The sequence below is a fragment of the Cervus elaphus genome, chromosome X (assembly GCF_910594005.1).
Source record: "Cervus elaphus chromosome X, mCerEla1.1, whole genome shotgun sequence".
Taxonomy (NCBI): domain Eukaryota; kingdom Metazoa; phylum Chordata; class Mammalia; order Artiodactyla; family Cervidae; genus Cervus; species Cervus elaphus.
Genome location: NC_057848.1, coordinates 144,385,083 through 144,403,334, shown reverse-complemented (window position 1 = coordinate 144,403,334; position 18,252 = coordinate 144,385,083). Strand labels below are relative to the sequence as shown.

At 41.7% G+C, this 18,252-nt stretch overlaps 1 pseudogene; it reads left to right on the top strand.

The window, feature by feature from the left end:
* The first annotated feature begins 8,027 nt into the window (after positions 1–8,027).
* LOC122690519 lies at positions 8,028–8,675 on the top strand (annotated as a pseudogene).
* The last annotated feature ends 9,577 nt before the right edge of the window (positions 8,676–18,252 follow it).

Below are 18,252 nucleotides of genomic sequence, written 5' to 3'. Positions count from 1 at the left end.
GGTCACAGAGTCGCACACGACTGGGGGACTGAACAGAACTAAAGACAAAGTTTCTGGCTTAGAGGTATTTTCCAGTCTTTTGGAGAAAAATGTGACATCAACAAATAACTATAATGAAAGTGAAAGTTGCTCAGTTGTCATGTCTGACTCTTCATGACCCCATGGACTATATAGGCCATGGAATTCTCCAGGCCAGAATACTAAAGTGGATAGCCTTTCCCTTCTCCAGGGGATCTTCCCAACCCAGGGATTGAACCCAGGTCTCCCGCACTGCAGGCAGATTTTTTTACCAGCTGAGCCACAAGGGAAGCCCAATAAACATAATGGAGTGTAGAAAATGAAGCCATAGTTCATGCCTTTGGTGTTCTAGAAACTATGGAGAAAGTGTTTGGGAGAGGGAAAATTGGGAAAAGTTACAGGAAGAAGACATTTGGGGAGATTGTTTTGAAAGAGGTCATGTGTAAACTCAAAATAAGTAAATATATGCTCAGTTCTTATAAATGAAACAATAAGTATTCAGTTAAAGTATATTGTTATTTCAATTTTACCAAGGAGAAATTACACGTAAAATTTTTTTTTAGAATTTGTCCTTTTTATACCTAGAAAGATCACTGATTGTCTCTCAAATCCTATGTTCCCAGAGGGAGCTCTTCCTTAACTTCTAACTGTATAATCTTCTGACCTATGGTCATCGGCATACAAAATTGGAAGGTGATAGCTGGGAGATGATAAATCAGGGTATATGACAGTGAGTTCTTGTGATATTGTGATTGTTAAAAAGGGAACAACAGGCCTAAAATGGAGTCACTTGTGCTAAGCTCACAACACCAAACTGAGACTTAATATCTAAATTGCAGTTTCAACCTCTTTCAGAAATGGAAACTTCAACCAGTCAATCTAGAATTACCTGGTCTGTAGTAGTGAGGTAATCTGTCTGATAGATCCCCTTCTGTCCCCCAAAGAAAGATGACCTGGCTTGAAACAATCAGCTCTTTGCTAGAATAACTTCCTTGTCCTGCCTCCTTCTACCTGTAAGTCTTCCACTTCTTATAGCATTCTGGAGCTCCTTTCTATCTGCTAGATGGGATGCTGCCCAAGGCATGCCTTGTTTTCTTTTTCCTTTTGGCCATGCCATGCAGCATACTGGATCTTAGTTCCCCAATCAGGGATTGAATCTGTGCCCCCTGCTTTGGAAATGTGGAGTAACCACTGGACCGCCAGGGAAATCCCCCATAAATTGTTGAATAAAGACAATTTTACTCGGTTGAATTTTGTTAACTTACCCCTACATATTTTATTCTTTCTGATGCTTCTGCTGTCTGTTTTTTTTTGGCTGCACTGCACGGCACTCAGAATTTCCCAGGCCAGGGATCAAACCCAGGCTCCCTATAGTGGAAGCTCATAGTCTAAACCACTGAACCACCAGGGACGTCCCAAATTTTATTTTTTAAACTTATTAGCTAATATCTGTTCATTTTTTTAAAAAAATTATTTATTTATTTGGCTGTACTGAGTCTCACTCATGGCTGCATGTGAAATCTTCCCAGACCAGGGACTGACCCCATGACCCCTGCACTACAAGGCAGATTCTTTACCACTGAGCCACCAGTGTGCGTGTCACTTGCTTAGTTGTGTCTGACTCTTTTGTGACTCCATGAACTGTAGCCCACCAGGCTCCTCTGTCCATGGTATTCTCCAGGCAAGAGTGGGTGGCCATTCCCTTCTCCAAGGGATTTTCTGGACCCAGGGATCAAACCCTGGTCTCCTGCCTTGCAGGTAGACTTTTTACTGTCAGAGCCACCAGGGAAGCCCTGGGAAGTCCTCCAATTTTATTTTTTAACGCAATTTATAATAAGGAATATATGTGGTCTTTGTCCCCATTCTTGACACAGAACTCTAAAACCCTTGGAATTTCTTAAGTGAAGCTCCTAATCACCAGGGCTGGTTGAAAAGGGTACCAACAACAGCGATTAGAGGGTTGGAAGTTTCAGTCCCATCCCCCATCCTGTGTTGTTGTTCAGTCATTCAGTCGTGTCTGACTCTTTGTGACCCCACGGACTGTAGCACACCAGGCTTCCCTGTCCTTCACTATCTCCTGGAGTTTGCTCAAACTCACGTCCATTGAGTTGATGATACTATCCAACCGTCTCATCTTCTGTCACCCCCTTCTCCTCGTGCCCTCAATCTTTCCCAGCAGCAGGGTCTTTTCCAATGAGTCAGCTCTTCACATCAGGTGCCCAAAGTACTGGAACTTAGCTTCAGCATCCGTCCTTCCAATGAATATTCAGGTTGATTTTCTTCAGGATTGACTGGTTTGATATCCTTGCTGTCCAGGGGGCTCTCAGGAGTTTTCTCCAGGATCACAATTCAAAAGCACCAGTTCTTCGGTGCTCAGCCTTCTTTATGGTCCAACTCTTACATCTGTACATGACTACTGGAAAAACCATAGCTTTGACTAGATGGACCTTTGTTGGCAAAGTGATGTCTCTGCTTTCTAATATGCCGTCTAGATTTGTCATAGCTTTTCTTCCAAGGAGCACGTGTCTTTTAATTTCATGGCTGCAGTCACTATCCAGTGATTTTGGAGCTGAGGGGAGAAGGACTGGAGGTTGAATTAATCACTAACATCCAATGATTTCATCAACCATGCCAACTTAATTCAGTCTCCATAAAACACCAAAAGGACAGGGTTGGCAGAGCTTCCAGGCTGGTAAACACATGGAGGTTGTGGAAGGATGGTGTGCCCTGAAAGGGTAGAAAAGCCCCGTGCCCTTTCCTGATACCTTGCCCTAGGCATCTTTATCATCTGGCTGTTTCTGAGTTATATCCATTTAGAGTACACAGGTAGTCTAGTAAATAAATTGTCTCCCTAAATTCTGTGATCTATTCTAGCAAAATTAATCAAACCCAAGGAGGGGTTTATGAGAACTTCCAATTCATAGTCAGTCGTTCAGAAGCATAGGTGATAACCTGGACTTTGAATTGGTATCTGAAGTGGAAAGGGATGGAGCAGTCTGGTGGGTTCTAATGCTATCTCCAGGTAGATGGCGTCATTGAGTAGAACTTAGTCATATGACGTCTAACTTCATATGCCCATGAAGCAGGTTAGAATGAATTTTAGTATATGTATTTTTGTAGATTCTTACTTTACCTATCATTATATCAAACATTTTCCGTGTTATTTTCAGTCTTCATTATCATGGAAGATGTTATTATTTCTGAAGTTATTTGTTATCCTTTTCCTCTGGGGCCATCCCTAACAGAACCAGTTCCTGGTGGGCCTCCCTGTAGGAGTGACATGGCATCTGCCCCATTGATATCAGGCTTGGTCATGTGACTTGCTTTGGTCAGTGGAATCTGACATATCCCACATCTGAGCATAACCTTTAAGAGCTATTGTACTAATCTATCCTCGCTCTTTCTTCACTGCCTTGAGACCAATATGGAGCTAGTTCTTCCAACTGGGCCCTGGGATGAAGCAGAGTTGCAACTGAATTGCAAAGGATGGGTAATCGAGTGAGAAATAACTGTGATAAATCACCGAGGTTTGGGGATTATCTGCTACTGCAGCAAAATCTAGCAAAAGCTGACTGGTACAATAACAACTGCATATTATTCCATTGTGTTATGTACCCTGTTTTTTTAGCCCACTCTTCCAATATTGGACATTTAGATGGTTCCCAATGTTCTGATACTGTATTATTAATATAAATAATGCTGAAATGGACACCTATGTACAATTTTTGTTGTTGTTTCTCTTCAGTTATTTCCTTAGGAACCAGTTTTCATCACGGAAAACTGGATCAGCATGTATGAACATCATTATAGCTCTTATTCCCCAAAGAGGTATATTGTCTGTGTATTGAGTCACATTTCAGCAAAAGCCATGAAAACCACTCTAACGCTTTTAACAGAGGGAAAATAAAGCAGAAAATTGGCTTTACAAGTAATGGAGAAGCTAAGAAGTCAAGAGTGAAATAACCCGGTGATTGGCAATAGCAGAAAGATTCTGCCAACCTTAGGGATGGAGGGAACACTTGGATGAGCTGGTATTACCAGGGGCAGAAACCAGGACCATCTAAATAGAAATAGAACTATGATGGGGTCTGTCTGGTCAGACTCTCCATTAGTAGCTGGGATCATCAAGGAAGGTATGGTTTGGGAAAAGGTGGATCCATGGAAGATATGCGGTAAAAAACAGAAAAAGTGACAGAGAAAAATACTTTGGGCTCTTCCATCTTCTTGCTCTCCAATCTTCTGCAAGTATTGTCCATTGAGCAAACCTACTCTGAAGCCAGAGAACAAAGGAACTTGGAAAATATAGTTTTCTATGACACAGAGGGCAAGAGAAGGGCAGTGAGGTGTCTGAAAGCAAACTGGACAGTAATGATGAGTAAACCACTTAACCAGTCTTTCCAACATTGTGCATTATCATTGTTATAAATGTTGCTATCGTAGCATGAGATGCAATGCAATTTAGTGGTTGAGAGTACCGACACTGAAGTCAGACACTCTTGGATTTGAAACCTGCTCAAAGCTTTTCCTAGTTATATGACCTGCTAAACCTCAGATTCTCTTATATAAAATTGTTGTGAAGGAACTTCCCTGGCAGTTCCATGGTTAAGACTCCATGCTTCCACTGCAAGCAGCATAGGTTCAATCCCTGGATGGGGATCTAAGATCCTGCATGCCACGTGGCATGGCCAAAAAAAAGAAAAGAAAATATTGTGAAGATGGGAACTCCCTGGAGTTCAGTAATTAGGACTACTTGCTTGCACTGCAGGATTCAATTCCTCGTTAGGGAACTAAGATCCTGCAAGCTGTGTGGCCTGGCCAGAAAACAAGATGTGAAGACTAAATACATGAATATAAATATATTGTGTAGCATGAGATACAGATTGTATGGTCAGGGCACACAAGATAGTTGTTCTCTTGCTCTCTGTACATCCTCTGGCTGACCACTGTGCCTGCTTCACCTCTACCCTACACACAAGACTGACCTTCTTCTGTATTGATACTTGTCCCAGGCCCCAGCTAATGATTGTTCTTACCCTATCTTATCATCTTTGGTGTGCCCCTCTATTCGTTTCCCTGGTAACTAATAATGAACCCACCTGATGTCAATTCCCCTATAACTGGTATTCCCCCTCCCTCTCACAGACCATTGGCCAGAACTTAGTTCCATGACCACATCTAAGTACAATGGAGACTAGGAAATGAAGTTTTTATTTTAGGTGGCCATCTACTCAGCTCAAACTTCTATTATAGAAGTGGCAAACAGGTATGGGGTGGGGGCGGGGAACTACTGGCCTCTCCCATTCTGCTATTCTGGCCATGCAAACATTTATGAGTGCTCTTCTTCCCATATGTATTAATGGAACATACCCATTGCCAAGGGAAACTTTCAAGTACAATCCCATTTTACTGAAGGGCAACAACATTTTCTACTCCCAAAATATGATTGTCTTGGGCTAGTTAAGTTCAAGTAGGAAAAGACAGGAGAAGCTCTGAAAACAGAGTAGAAGTTACTCTTTTGTAAGAGATATTTACATTTATAAGGGAAATCTTCATTTGTAAGGGTTTTTCCCTCTCTGTACCAGGAAAAGGAAGGTGACTAAAACTTTCGTCTTCTAGTAGAGAAGGCAAAAACTTAGATCTGCCTCACAACCTTACCCATGATTACTGTGCTTTTCCTGGTCACCTCCCGTAACTGGCCTCCCTGTTCCCCCAACATCCCTCTTTTGTCTTTAACTGAAAATGCTGGTGGCTTGGACCATTTCAGGGAACTACTCAGTTTTCCTGGGTCTCATCCATATCTACAGGAGGTATCCATGTTACTAAACTTCTATTTTTCTCCTGCTAATCTGTCTTTTATTCAGGGAGGTGGATGTTCAGCCAAGCACCTAGGATGAGAGAGGGAAAATGCTTTTTCCTCCCATAAACTACATACAGCTTAAAGTCCAGGACCTCTGAGTGATATGTGACCCCCAATGTCAGGATCAGATGTGTTTCCCTGTGATCCTGGAACCTGTAAAAACTCTATAAAAAATAAGATGGTGATGTGCCCCATCCACATCATCATGGTGGAGTAGGAGCAAGGTGACAAACACAGAAACACCAATAGAAAGGGAGAGGGGGGACCACTCAGGAGTCATCTGTTCATGGCAATTATTGAATCCTGGTTTGGAAACGCAAAAACTGCTTGTCCTAGCATTGGATTAAATCCCTTAATTAACGCATATGATAATCTTTAGCTTTACTCTCTTAAAGGAACGCCATGTCTGTTTTCCTCTATGGCCCTTGTCTTTGCCCTCTGGAAGTTTCATTTCTATTGGTTATTATGGCCACATGTGAAGTGGGTCTTTCTTGGGGATTGTTCAATTTTCACAGCCTGTTTCCTGCTGAGCAGTTTGGGAGTCTTAACACTGCTTGGAGGTAAAGCATGCATGCTCAGTCATGTCCAACTCTTTTTGACTCCCTGAACCATAGTCTGCCAGGCTCCTCTGTGCATGGAATTTTCCAGACAAGAATACTGGAGTGAGTTGCCATTTCCTACTCCAGGGGATCTTCCTGACCCAGGGATTGAACCCACATCTCTTGTGTCTCCTGCATTGGCAGGTGGATTCTTTACCACTAGCACCACCTGGGAAGCTTGGAGGTAAAGGGGAGCAGAATTTACCATCCCAAAATATGTCTCTTTGGCATAAGGATTATTTTGAGCTGATAGTTTTCCAGAAACAGCAGACACAGGAAAAACTCTGAAAACCAAGTAGAAGTTATTTACCCTTTTTAAAGAGACATTTCCATTTATAAGGGAAAGCTCCACTTGTAAGGGTGTCTCCCACTCGGTGGACTTCCCAGGTGGCACAGTGGTAAAGAATCTGCCTGCCATGAAGAAAAGGAAAGAGTTGTGGATTCGATCTCTGGGTCAGGAAGATCCCCTGGAGGAGGACATGGCAACCCACCCCAATATTCTTGCCTGGAAAATTCCATAGACAGAGAAGCCTGGTGGGCTACTGTTAATGGGGTTGCAAAGAGTCAGACACGATGGAGCACGCACACACATACACATACACACACTCCCTCCCTGTACCAGGACGAGGAGAATGATTCTAAATATTGGAAACTGTAATCAAGGGAGAAGGCAGTGACCTATATCTATATACCCACCATACCTTTATTCACACTGCTTTGCCTGGTAAACTCCCCAATCTGACTGCCCCTGCTCTGTCCCTCATGCACCTTCCCCAGCCCCATCCTCTTTTTGTCTTTAGCTGAAGATGGTATTTAAGTGATGGTTCAGGTCATTTAGGGGGAGTCACTCAGTTTTCCTGGTTATCTCAAATGTATACAGGGAAGTACACATTTTACTAAACTTCTGTTTTTCTCCCATTAACCTTTCTTTTTTTTTCATTTATTTTTATTAGTTGGAGGCTAATCACTTTATAATACCGCAGTGGGTCTTGTCATACATTGACATGAATCAGCCCTGGAGAGGGTGTGAAGAAAAGGGAACCCTCTTACACTGTTGGTGGGAATGCAAACTAGTACAGCCCCTATGGAGAACAGTGTGGAGATTTCTTTAAAAACTGGAAATAGAACTGCCATATGACCCAGCAATACCACTTCTGGGCATACACACCGAGAAAACCAGATCTGAAAGAGACACGTGCACCCCAATGTTCATCGCAGCACTGTTTATAATAGCCATTAACCATTCTTTTACTACAGGAGGGTCTCAGCCAAGAACCAGAAGGTTAGAGGGAAAATGACTTTTCCTCCCCTACAGTGGCTCTTAATAATAATCACGGTCATTTGCCAGGTTTCTGGTTTCTTTGGCTTTCAAATTCCTGTAACACTTAATAGGCTTCTGTTCTATTTGCTGCTTGTGAATTACATATAGAAGTAAGGAGCTGCTAGGCAGCAGAAGTCTGTCTTGACCATGAACTTCTCTGGATGAAGAAGGCAGAAGGAAGTAAGGGCCCAGGGATAAATGGGCTCGCAGTCCCCAGGAACTAGACCACGTGATGCAAGTGCCCAAGGCCTGGTCCTATGACCTGTCATGGCCCCTGGAGCTGCGCTTCCCATGGAGCCAAAGCCATCCTGCCCCAGGTACCCTCCCACAGCTGTCCCAGTTCTGCAGCTTCTCAGCTGAAGATATGCAGCAATGGGTGGACACCAAGGGGAAATAATGGTCCCCCCTGCAGCCAGGGAACCTCAGCACTGGCTCTCATCTGGGCCAGTCTGGCTCTGGATCTGATTGATACCCTTGGTAATCCCACAGGCCACGCTCTGGATGCTCACTTACAGAACATTCTGGCAGTACTGGCCACCCATCCTGCTCAAAGGCCCGTCCTGCTGGGGAAGATACATCCACCTCACCTCAGCACTCCCCGGGGACCATGGTGTCATCAGTGGCATGTGGCCAAACTGTGAAGTGGCCGTGTTCATTAATGGGCCCTTGGCCCTGGCAGACGAAATACCCTTCTTCCTCTCTGTCAGTGTGGTGATCCTGATTCCAGGGAATGCTAATGCCTTCCTGTTTCCCAAGTATTTCCAGAAGGCGTTGCAGCTATGCCTTATGCCAGAGCCTCTCTCCTTGACTGGTAATGAGTAGACAGTGTCAGAGTGGCCCCAAGCACAGCTCCAGAGGGTAAAGGTTTATCCAACAATAATATATTCATTTTTAACAAAATGTAAAAAGATAATCGAAAAAGAAAAGTTAAAGGAAAAAGAAGAAAAGGTAACCACAGCCCAAGATCTCTTCCAGGCAAATTCTCTTAACTATTCCACTCTTCTTTGTGCTGACTCATCTTCCTCTCCTTCAACTTGATGGCTACTTTCTTAAGCTCTTCTTAATAGGTTTGGGTGGGAAATTGACATCCTTAATACAGTTGTCCCTCAGTACCTTAGGGAGACTGGTTCCAGGATTCCCATGATATGCAAATCTATGGATGTTTACATCCTTTATATAAAATGGCATAGTATTTGCATGTAACACATACACATTCTCCCATATGCTTTAAATCATCTCTAGATTACTTATGATATCTAATATAATGCAAATGCTATGGAAATAGCTACAAATACAATGTAAAATGCCACATAAATATTTGCCAGTGTCATAAATTCAAATTTTGCTTTTTGGAACTTTCTGGAATTTTTTTTTCCTTGAAGATTTTCTATCCTAGATTGCTTGAATCCACAGATGCAGATCTTGCAGATACAGAGAGTTGAGGTATGGTCTTTACCTCCGCTCTGGCTCTCATTTACTGGTTGAGAGGGAAGGTCCTTGGGGAGCCACAGTATTATCTCTGGCCAAGTCTTCCTCTCCAGCAGCCCCTTTAAACAGCTTCACTGTGGAGTTGCAAAAAGCAGTTGACTTTTTCAATTGTGTGGGGCTCTGAAATCACGAGAAACATGCAAAGAATGACTCCTGACCAAGCTAGGTTTTCTTCCATTTTGGGTTGCTGTCTGGCTAGCTCTGACTGGGGTCCATCCCTCTATAGGATGTTGCTAAAAGTAGGAAGAAGCCACAGACTACTCAGCTTGTAAATCTTTCTTATTTACCCCAATGCTATTGCTTCTGAAGCCTGTGAGCTGCTTTCCAAGATCTTGCCAACCTTGGTAAATGCTGTGCCTAGCTAAGATTCTATTTCCTTAAAAGAAAGAGCAAATACATGCCGGAGGAGAGCTAGCTTTCTGCCACAAATGCCTATTGATTCAGACAGGTTCTTAATTCCACCCTATAAAGTGAGTCAGCAACTTGCAGAAGGCACAGGGGCCAGCAAAATAGAAAACTGGCAACCTCAGATTGCCATATCATACAGTAGCAAAGGACTCGCTTTCAAAAAGGAAACAGCTCCTCCCACAAAATAAAAAAAATTGCAGCTAAACTTTTGCTAGTTTTGGTATGATTGATATAAATGCTCAAATTGTGTCTCATAACTAGCAATGAAGCTGACTTTCTGGGCTCTATCAAAAACTTGATTTTGAAAGTTGAGTAAAACAGCAACACAGTGACTTCAGTAACTGTGAACATGAGAAAAACATGCACCACTAAAAGTTTTTAATATGCTTGTCAGACTGCTGATGTTACTTCCCAAAATTGTCTTATTCTTTTTCAGATATATTTAATGTGAATTTGGAGATTGGAACATATTCGAAGTACCTGATAATGTTTCCTCCCTTCTTATAAAATAAACCTTTATTTTAAAAGGATGAAAAATTAATGATTGTCACAAAGAGATTTTTCTCTTCTCAGCACATTCATTTTTATTATATGTTGTTTTGTTGATGTTCATTTTGTATGCTAAATCTATCCCAGATTCCTTTATCTCTTCTAGTACTAAAGATAGCTTCATCAATTTGCACTGTCTAAATACAAATTAAATACCAATTTTATTTGAGAATGGAGACAATGACCATTCTAAAAGGAAGTTCTGGAACAAAGTCACAGATTTTAAGAAATTTGTATTATTATAGTTATTTATACTGTATGTATATATACATATGAAATATAAGGGTCTACTTGGTCTATTTTGTTCACTGCTCTATACCTAGTACCTATAATGTTATTTGGTGGACAGTCAATAAATTTTTATTCGGTTAATGAATTAATGTACTTTCCTTTTAATAATCCTAAAATATACTGGAATATATTTAACCAAAGTAGTTGCAAGAGAGTTGGATCTTTTCTAGTCTAACAAGGAGAAGGCATGGCGGGATTATATAATTCAGACTATTAAAATTCATGAAAGCAGTCACAATGGGTAAAAAGACATTTAACCTCACTTTAATGTCTCTGAATATTCAACCAGGAGAGAGGACTAAGGATACAAACTGTGGAAACACAATTATGTGATAACAGTGTCTCAGTTCTGTATCTCTGGTGGGAGATAATGGCTGAGAAGACACCAGACTAAATGACTGGCAACATTAATATGACAATTAACATTTTCATGCTCTTCATATAGTCTCCTGGTCTCACAACAAATTAGAGAAGTGCTTTCTATTACTATTCTATCCGTATTTACAAATGTGGAAAATGAGCTTCACACAGGAGAATAACTTGCCTGAAGTCCCATAGCTCATGATTGGCAGAGCCAAGATCCAAAGGTCTTTAACAACCAAGCGCATGTTTGATAAAATTCATGCTTTTGCTCCACTGGCATGCAGCTACTCTGTGATTCTCTCTTTGCCCCTCAACCACTTCTGCAGCATACCTCCCTTTCTCCTTGTTAAGAATATTGTATTAATGTTGTAATGTCATTATGTGCTCTAAGTTAATAAAGGGCTTCTTTCCTCTTAGTGTCCAAAGTGATACATAGTATTTGCTGAGTCTTCAAGAAGGAAATAATGATGATGGGAGCCAAAGTCCCAGAATCCCCCACAAGCAATCTGCCATGTTACACATTTCTGGGAAAGCTGTTTAGTAGGAACACTCTATTACAGACTGAAGGTTTGTCTCCCTCTTCACCGCTGGTACTATTTTTCTCCCTGAAATTTACTTTAATATTAATATAATTGAGCTTGCCTGGTAGCTCAGTGGTAAAGAACCTGCCTGCCAATGCAGGAGATGTGAGTTCTATCCCTGAGTCGGGAGGATCCCCTAGAGAAGGAAATGACAACTCATTCCAGTATTTCTGCCTGGGAAATCCTGTGAACAGAGGAACCTGGTGGGCTACAGTCCATGAGGAAGCAAAAGAGTCGGATATGACTTAGCAACTAAACAATAACAATTAATAAAACCACTGTAGCTTTATTTTGATAAGGGTTATTTTGATATGGTATATATTTCTCTATGCTTTGCTTACACTTTTAACATATTTGCATCTTTAAATCCAATCAGTCCTAAAGGAAATCAACCCTGAATATTCATCTGAATATTCATCTGAAGCTGAAGCTCCAATACTTTGGCTATCGGATGTGAACAGCTGACTCATTGGAAAATACCCTGATCCTGGGAAAGATGGAGGGCAGGAGAAGGGATGACAGAGGATGAGATGGTTGGATGGCATCACCAACTTGACGGACATGAGTTTGAGCAAGCTCGAGGAGTTGGTGATGGACAAAGAAGCCTAGCGTGCTGCAGTCCATGGGGTCACATAGAGTCAGACATGACTGAGCGACTGAAGAGCAACAACAATAATCTTTAAATCCAAACTGGGGTTTTGAAGGCCAAGTATTTGGATCTTGCTTTTGCATCCAATCTGATGATCTCAAAAATTGTTAGAAGTTCTACACATGCTTATTTTCTATTTCAAGCATTTAAAAATTCTTTACTGTGTTTGTGTGCCTAAGTATATATTTTATAAAGGGACACACACACACACACACACATATATATTAGAGAGTGTGATCAAAAATCTTTTTAGTAATAGGGTAAACAATCAAAAATTTATGGAGGGATTTACCTGGTTAGGACATCTTAGAGGTTAAGAATCTACCTGCCAATGCAGGGAACATGGATTCCATCCCTGGTCCGGGAAGATCCCACATGCCATGGAGCAACTAAGCCCGCACATCACAATTATTGAGCTACCTTCTAGAGCCCGTGAGAAGCCGCCGCAATAAGAAGCCCGAGCACCATAATGAAGAGTAGCCCCTGCTGGCCACAACTAGAGAAAGCCTGTGTACTGCAACAAAGACCAAGTGCAACCAAAAATAATTTTTAAAAATTAAATATTAAAAAAAAGTTCATGGAAGCCATGGCTTTAAAGGCAATGTGAACAAGTGACCCATTTCAAGGGCACAGAAATAGAACTGGAGGGTGAGGCAGGGTCTACACAGCACATGGCTCTAACTGAATGACACCTTTTGGATCAAGTATGTGAATGATGCTCCCCAGGATTGTGCTAAGCTATGGACCCATTTAGAGGAAAGAATTAGAGTCACACATGAAAAAGGATGTGAGGGATCTGTTCCAAAGTGGACACAGGCGAAGCAACTGGTCCCAATTCACATCATTGTGCATACAGAGGAAGAAAACTAACTTTCCCTCTAGCCTTTCAGGTTCTTGTCTGAGAAGCCCCCTGTAAATAAAAGAGTAACAGGAGAAAAACAAACATAAATTTAGTAACATATCTTCCTCCTGTATACATGGGAGAGACTTAGGAAAAGTGAGTAACTCCCTGAAATGGCTTAAGCCACCACCTTAAATACCACCTCCAAGTCAAGAGAAAGGAGGATGCTGGGAGGACGGGAGGGCAGCCAGTTATGAGAGACTATCTGGAGAAGCACAGGAATCAAGGGTAAGGTTGTTCTGAAGACTTAATCCCCTGCCTTCTCCACCGATGACAGGTTCTAGAGACTTCAAAGTCATCCTCCTCTTTCTGAAGCAAAGAAAAAGGAGCCCTGACAAATGGAGATTTCCTTTATACATGTCAATATTTCTTACAAAAGTGCACCTTCTCTGTTTTCAGAGATTCTCCTATCTGAAGTCTCTCAAAAATAATCAGCTCAACAATTTGCAGACCCTTTCACTAAGGATGCAGATTTCATTCAGCTCAGCTCTGTAAATGGCATGACTATTTTTAAGGGCTCCCAGGTTAGTCCTAGTCTGCAGCTTCAGGTAAAAGGAAGAATCGCTAAGGAATCAGTTTTCTTCTAAGGGGATGGGGACTTCCCAAGGTTCTGAGCTGGGGAAAGACACATTCGGACTTGCTTTTAAAACCACCTAGTGGAAAAGAGGTGAGCAGGAAGGAGACACCAGAGGAGGTGGCTGCGACCACCCAGGCATGGGCCAGTTTGGACTGGTTGGGGGAGCTGAGCTGGAGAGAACTGGTTGGATCCAGGTATGTTCTCACCAGCCACTATTTAAGTCAGGTGGTGAGAGATAAAGGACTGAACCTAGAATTTGCCCGAGCAGCTATAAGCCTGTTTTTCCCTTTGAGATAAAGGGCACAGGACACAGAGTTTGGCAGATGGGAGCAGGAACCTAGTTTTGGACATCTTCAGTTTGAAGTCTAAGTCAAAAGCTGAATAGCCAGGTGAGAATGAGAACTGAGGTCATTCATCTAGAAAGGTAACCTTTACAGGATTCCTTAGAAGAAATAAGGCTCATACTCACCCTTACCTCTGCTGATAGTCGTGTTTTTTTACCCCAAAACAAAGGAAGTTTATGAAATGAGAAAAAATAATAATAATCAGCCCCCCAAAATTAATATGCCAAAGAGGCATATGTTGGGGTGGCAAATTCTGTTTCCTTTCACCTGTGAATGCAGAAAAATTCTCCAGGGACTTCACTGGCTGTCCAGTGGTTAGGACTCTGAGCTTCCACTGCAGGGGGCATGGGTTTGTGCATGTCATGCAGCCAAAAAAAAAAAAAAAAAAAACAACTCCAAAGAACCAAAACCAGAAAGACTGTCCAGTGGAAGATGTGTATGCTGGGCAGAGTACTAGAAGGTACTAGACAGAAAAGATCCATAAACCCACATGGGGTCCCTTTGAGGTCTGAATACTAAGCTATGTGCATGCAGGATTTAAATATATAGTGTCAAGAAGTTGTGAAGGCAAAAGTTTAAAGTATTGCCTCTGAAAAGGAGACAGTCTATAAAAGCTAATGCTTATAAAACACACTCTCTAAATAGTCTACTTGGGTAAAAAGGTACATTCTGTTGAAAAATATTGGTAATCACCTATTTTAAAATGATAGTTTTAAAGACTAAATGTGTGTATAGACTCACTAAAGCTTATCTCATTCAATATCAGGCTTCTTGAATTTACTTTGTGAACTTTTTTCCAAAACCAATCTAAAGCTTGGTATTTTGCAAGCTGGGGATTGAAGGTACGAATTTCCTTCAGCGCTTGTAAGGAAGCACTTTTGAATTCATTTCGCTGACATGAGATTGCTCTCCCCAAAGCAATTTTGGAGGGAACATTAAGTGCTATAGAACTGGAATTGGAGAAATGTGCCCCAGAAAATGTTTTTAATCAGGGCTGTGTGGGAGCCTATTTAATCACTGGACAATGGAAGACATTAAAGGAACAATACTTTGTTTAAGGGACTTACTGACTGAGAAGTTCATTTGAACTAGGTCTTCTCTTCTCTGGCTTCTCATTTCGGAACTGTTTGGCCAGGATTGAACTCAATCTTTCTGGTAGCTGCATCTTCATCCTTTGACCTATAAATGGAATTTCACATGTTTCAGTTTTTGTCTTTGCAAATTAGAGTTGTCCCTGACAATTCCCTTTGCATTTGAGAACAGCCAGAGTGGTGCTGGATATTTTCATTCATATTCTCTCTGGTATCAAATGTCACAGCTGGGTTGCATGAAGGTTTATTTGTATTATAACAGCATTTCCTTCAGATCTCAGGGGGCCTCTACCTCTAAAATCACTTGTCTACAGGAACTTCGGGGAGAATTACTTGACCTTTCTAAAAGTAAACTTTCCAACTGAATATCTCCCTCTGGATCTAGGTTCAGACGTCGGGTTTGTGTGTGTGTGTGCCCTGAGCTTTTAGATTAATGTAGATTCTGACTTTTAAAGTGATACAGTGTTCCTTTGATTGCCCAAACAGAGAGAACTTTTGTTAATTATGGGCATGAGTAAACTCTAAATATTGTGGTGAGATAATTTACTGACAGCATAATATATGTTCTTCCTCCCCTCATTCCAGAAGATTAGTCAATTCTTTTTATGCTCCTTCTCAAACTTGTATTTGTAGACTGAAATAGGGGGACCAACTCTCTCGGTTTGTCCAGGACTTGCTTAGAGGGAGTTCCTGGCATGTAAAACTTCAGTATGAAAAATGGGAAAGTCCCAAGCAAGCTGGGACAAGTTGGCCACCCCAGGCAAATGTCAGTACAAGATACCTCCCGTCCCGGAATTTTTTCTAAACCCCAAGTTCACTGAAGAGAAGTGACCCTGAGGGGCCAGGGAGAGTGGGGTACCATGTTAATGTAAACTTTTAATTGAAATATAACATATATAATGTGCAAATCTAAGTGTGCAGCTATACAAAATTTCACCAAGTGAACACATACATGTAACTAGTATCCAGATCAAGAAAGGGAATATGTTCAGGGTTCCAGAAGCCCTCTTGCACATTCTTTCCCTTGAATAACCACACGAGCAAGGAAAAATAAATTTCCCTCTACCCTTCTGAGCTCTTGGCTGAGACTGTCAGTAATAAAAGACAGATTAACGGGAGGAAAAAAAATAGTTTATTTATGTATATTTCTTCTGTGTACATGGGAGAGACCCAGGGACATTGAGTAAAGCTATCCAACATGGCCCGAGACACCACTTTAAATACCATTTTCAGGAGGGGGTAAGTGCTAGTGGTAAAGAACCCACCTGCCAATGCAGAAGATGTAAGAGACCTGGATTCGACCCCTGGGTCGGGAAGATCTCCTGGAGGAGGCACAGCAACTCACTCCAGTATTCTTTCCTGGAGAATCCCATGGACAGAGGAGCCTGGTGGGCTACAGTCGATGGGGTCACAACTGAAGCAAGTGAACATGTATGCAAGGAGACCAGTTCTGGAAGGTTACCAGAAAAACACAGAATGTTAGTAGATTTAAGTTCACGCCTTCTCCACAGTGAGAGTTCCTTGTGATTTATTAAAGTTATCCTCCTCTTCCTGGTACACAGAGAGACACCCTTAAAAATGGAGATTAACCTTAGGAATGTGAATCTTCCTCACAAAAGAGTAAATTCTACTCTGATTTTAGAGCTTGTCCTGTGTCTGTCCGTGCTGTCGCTTCAGTCTTGCCCGATGCTGTGATGCTATGGACCGTAGCCCGCCAGGCTTCTCTGTCCATGGGATTCTCCAGGCAAGAATACTGGAGTGGGTTGCTGTTTCTTTCTCCAGGGGATCTTTCTGGCCCAGGGATCGAACTTGCATCTCTTATGTCTCCTGCATTGGGAAACGGGTTCTTTACCACTAGCACCACCTAGGAAGCCCCTCTCCTTTGTCTACTTTTTCTCAAAAATATGTCAACTCAAAATAATCTGTATGCCAAAGAGGCATATTTGGGGGTGGCATGTTCTGCTCTCCTTTAACTAGTATCCTTAAATACTTGAGATTAGTTTTACCTGTTTTTAAAATTTATATAAATGAAACCATACAGTTTTTACTTGCTAGGGAGGAAGAAATTTTTCGTTACAATTCCAAGTTCTTCTGGCTGGCCTAAAAGTCAAACTGGCAAGAAATAGATTAACGGGAGACAATCAAACAAAAATGTATTAAAGGTAGACATAGGAGAGACCCACGAATACAATAACTCACCAAGATGGCCAAAGCCCTCACCTTAAATATCATCTACAGCTAAACACAAAAGAGGATGACTGAGGGTGGGAGAGTCAGTTATGGGAGGTTCCCTGGAAGGTTCCCTTCACAGTAAACAAGGGTGACTGTGGTGCAGATTTAAGTCCCTGCCTTCTCCACAGATAGGTTTCTAGATTTTTTGGTCATCCTTCTCTTCCAAGTACTGAGATGGAAGCTTTCTATGCCTGCTGTTTCTCAGAAAATAATAGTTTAACACATATTGACCAGGGGATTTTTGTAGAGACTAATGCCTGTGGCCAGTGATTTGTTATGTAAGTGAATACTGAAACACTTTGGTCAATAACTTTTGGGTAAGAAAAGACACATTAATACATCGCTGGTCAATAAGTTGTTAAAACAATTAATATGCCAAAGAGACATATTTTACGGTGGCAAATCCTACTCTCCTAAATGTTCTTGTTTCTAGTTTCTCTCATTTAACATTGTGAGAGTCATTCATGTTATTGTGTGGCATGTAGGTTTGTTCACTCTTGGGGCTGTATAAAACCCCACTGTGTGACTATACCACAATTTACTTATCCTTTCTACCTTTGATGAACACTTGGACTGTTTCAAGTTTGGGGCTATTATGGACAGTGTTAGTATGAATACTTTTGTTGATAAGGAGAGAAAGGGAGCAGTGATTTGGCAGAATCTCAGGGAGGCAGCAATATTCAAAGAGGTTGGTGCAAGGTGGACACAGCCATGGGGGGTGGTTCTTACCTCTGCAAATTCTGTGACAAACGCAGGGCACAAGAGCAAAGGACTGGGGTCCAGTGGTGGTCCAGTGGCTGAGACTCCATGCTCCCAATGCAAGGTGCCCAGGTTCGATCCCTAGTCAGAACACTAGATCCTACATGTCGCAACTAAGAGTTCGAATTCCTCAAGTAAAGATCCCACTTGGTGGCAACTAAAACTTGGAGAAATCAAATAAATAAATATACATATGACTCACTGGAAAAGACCCTGATGCTGGA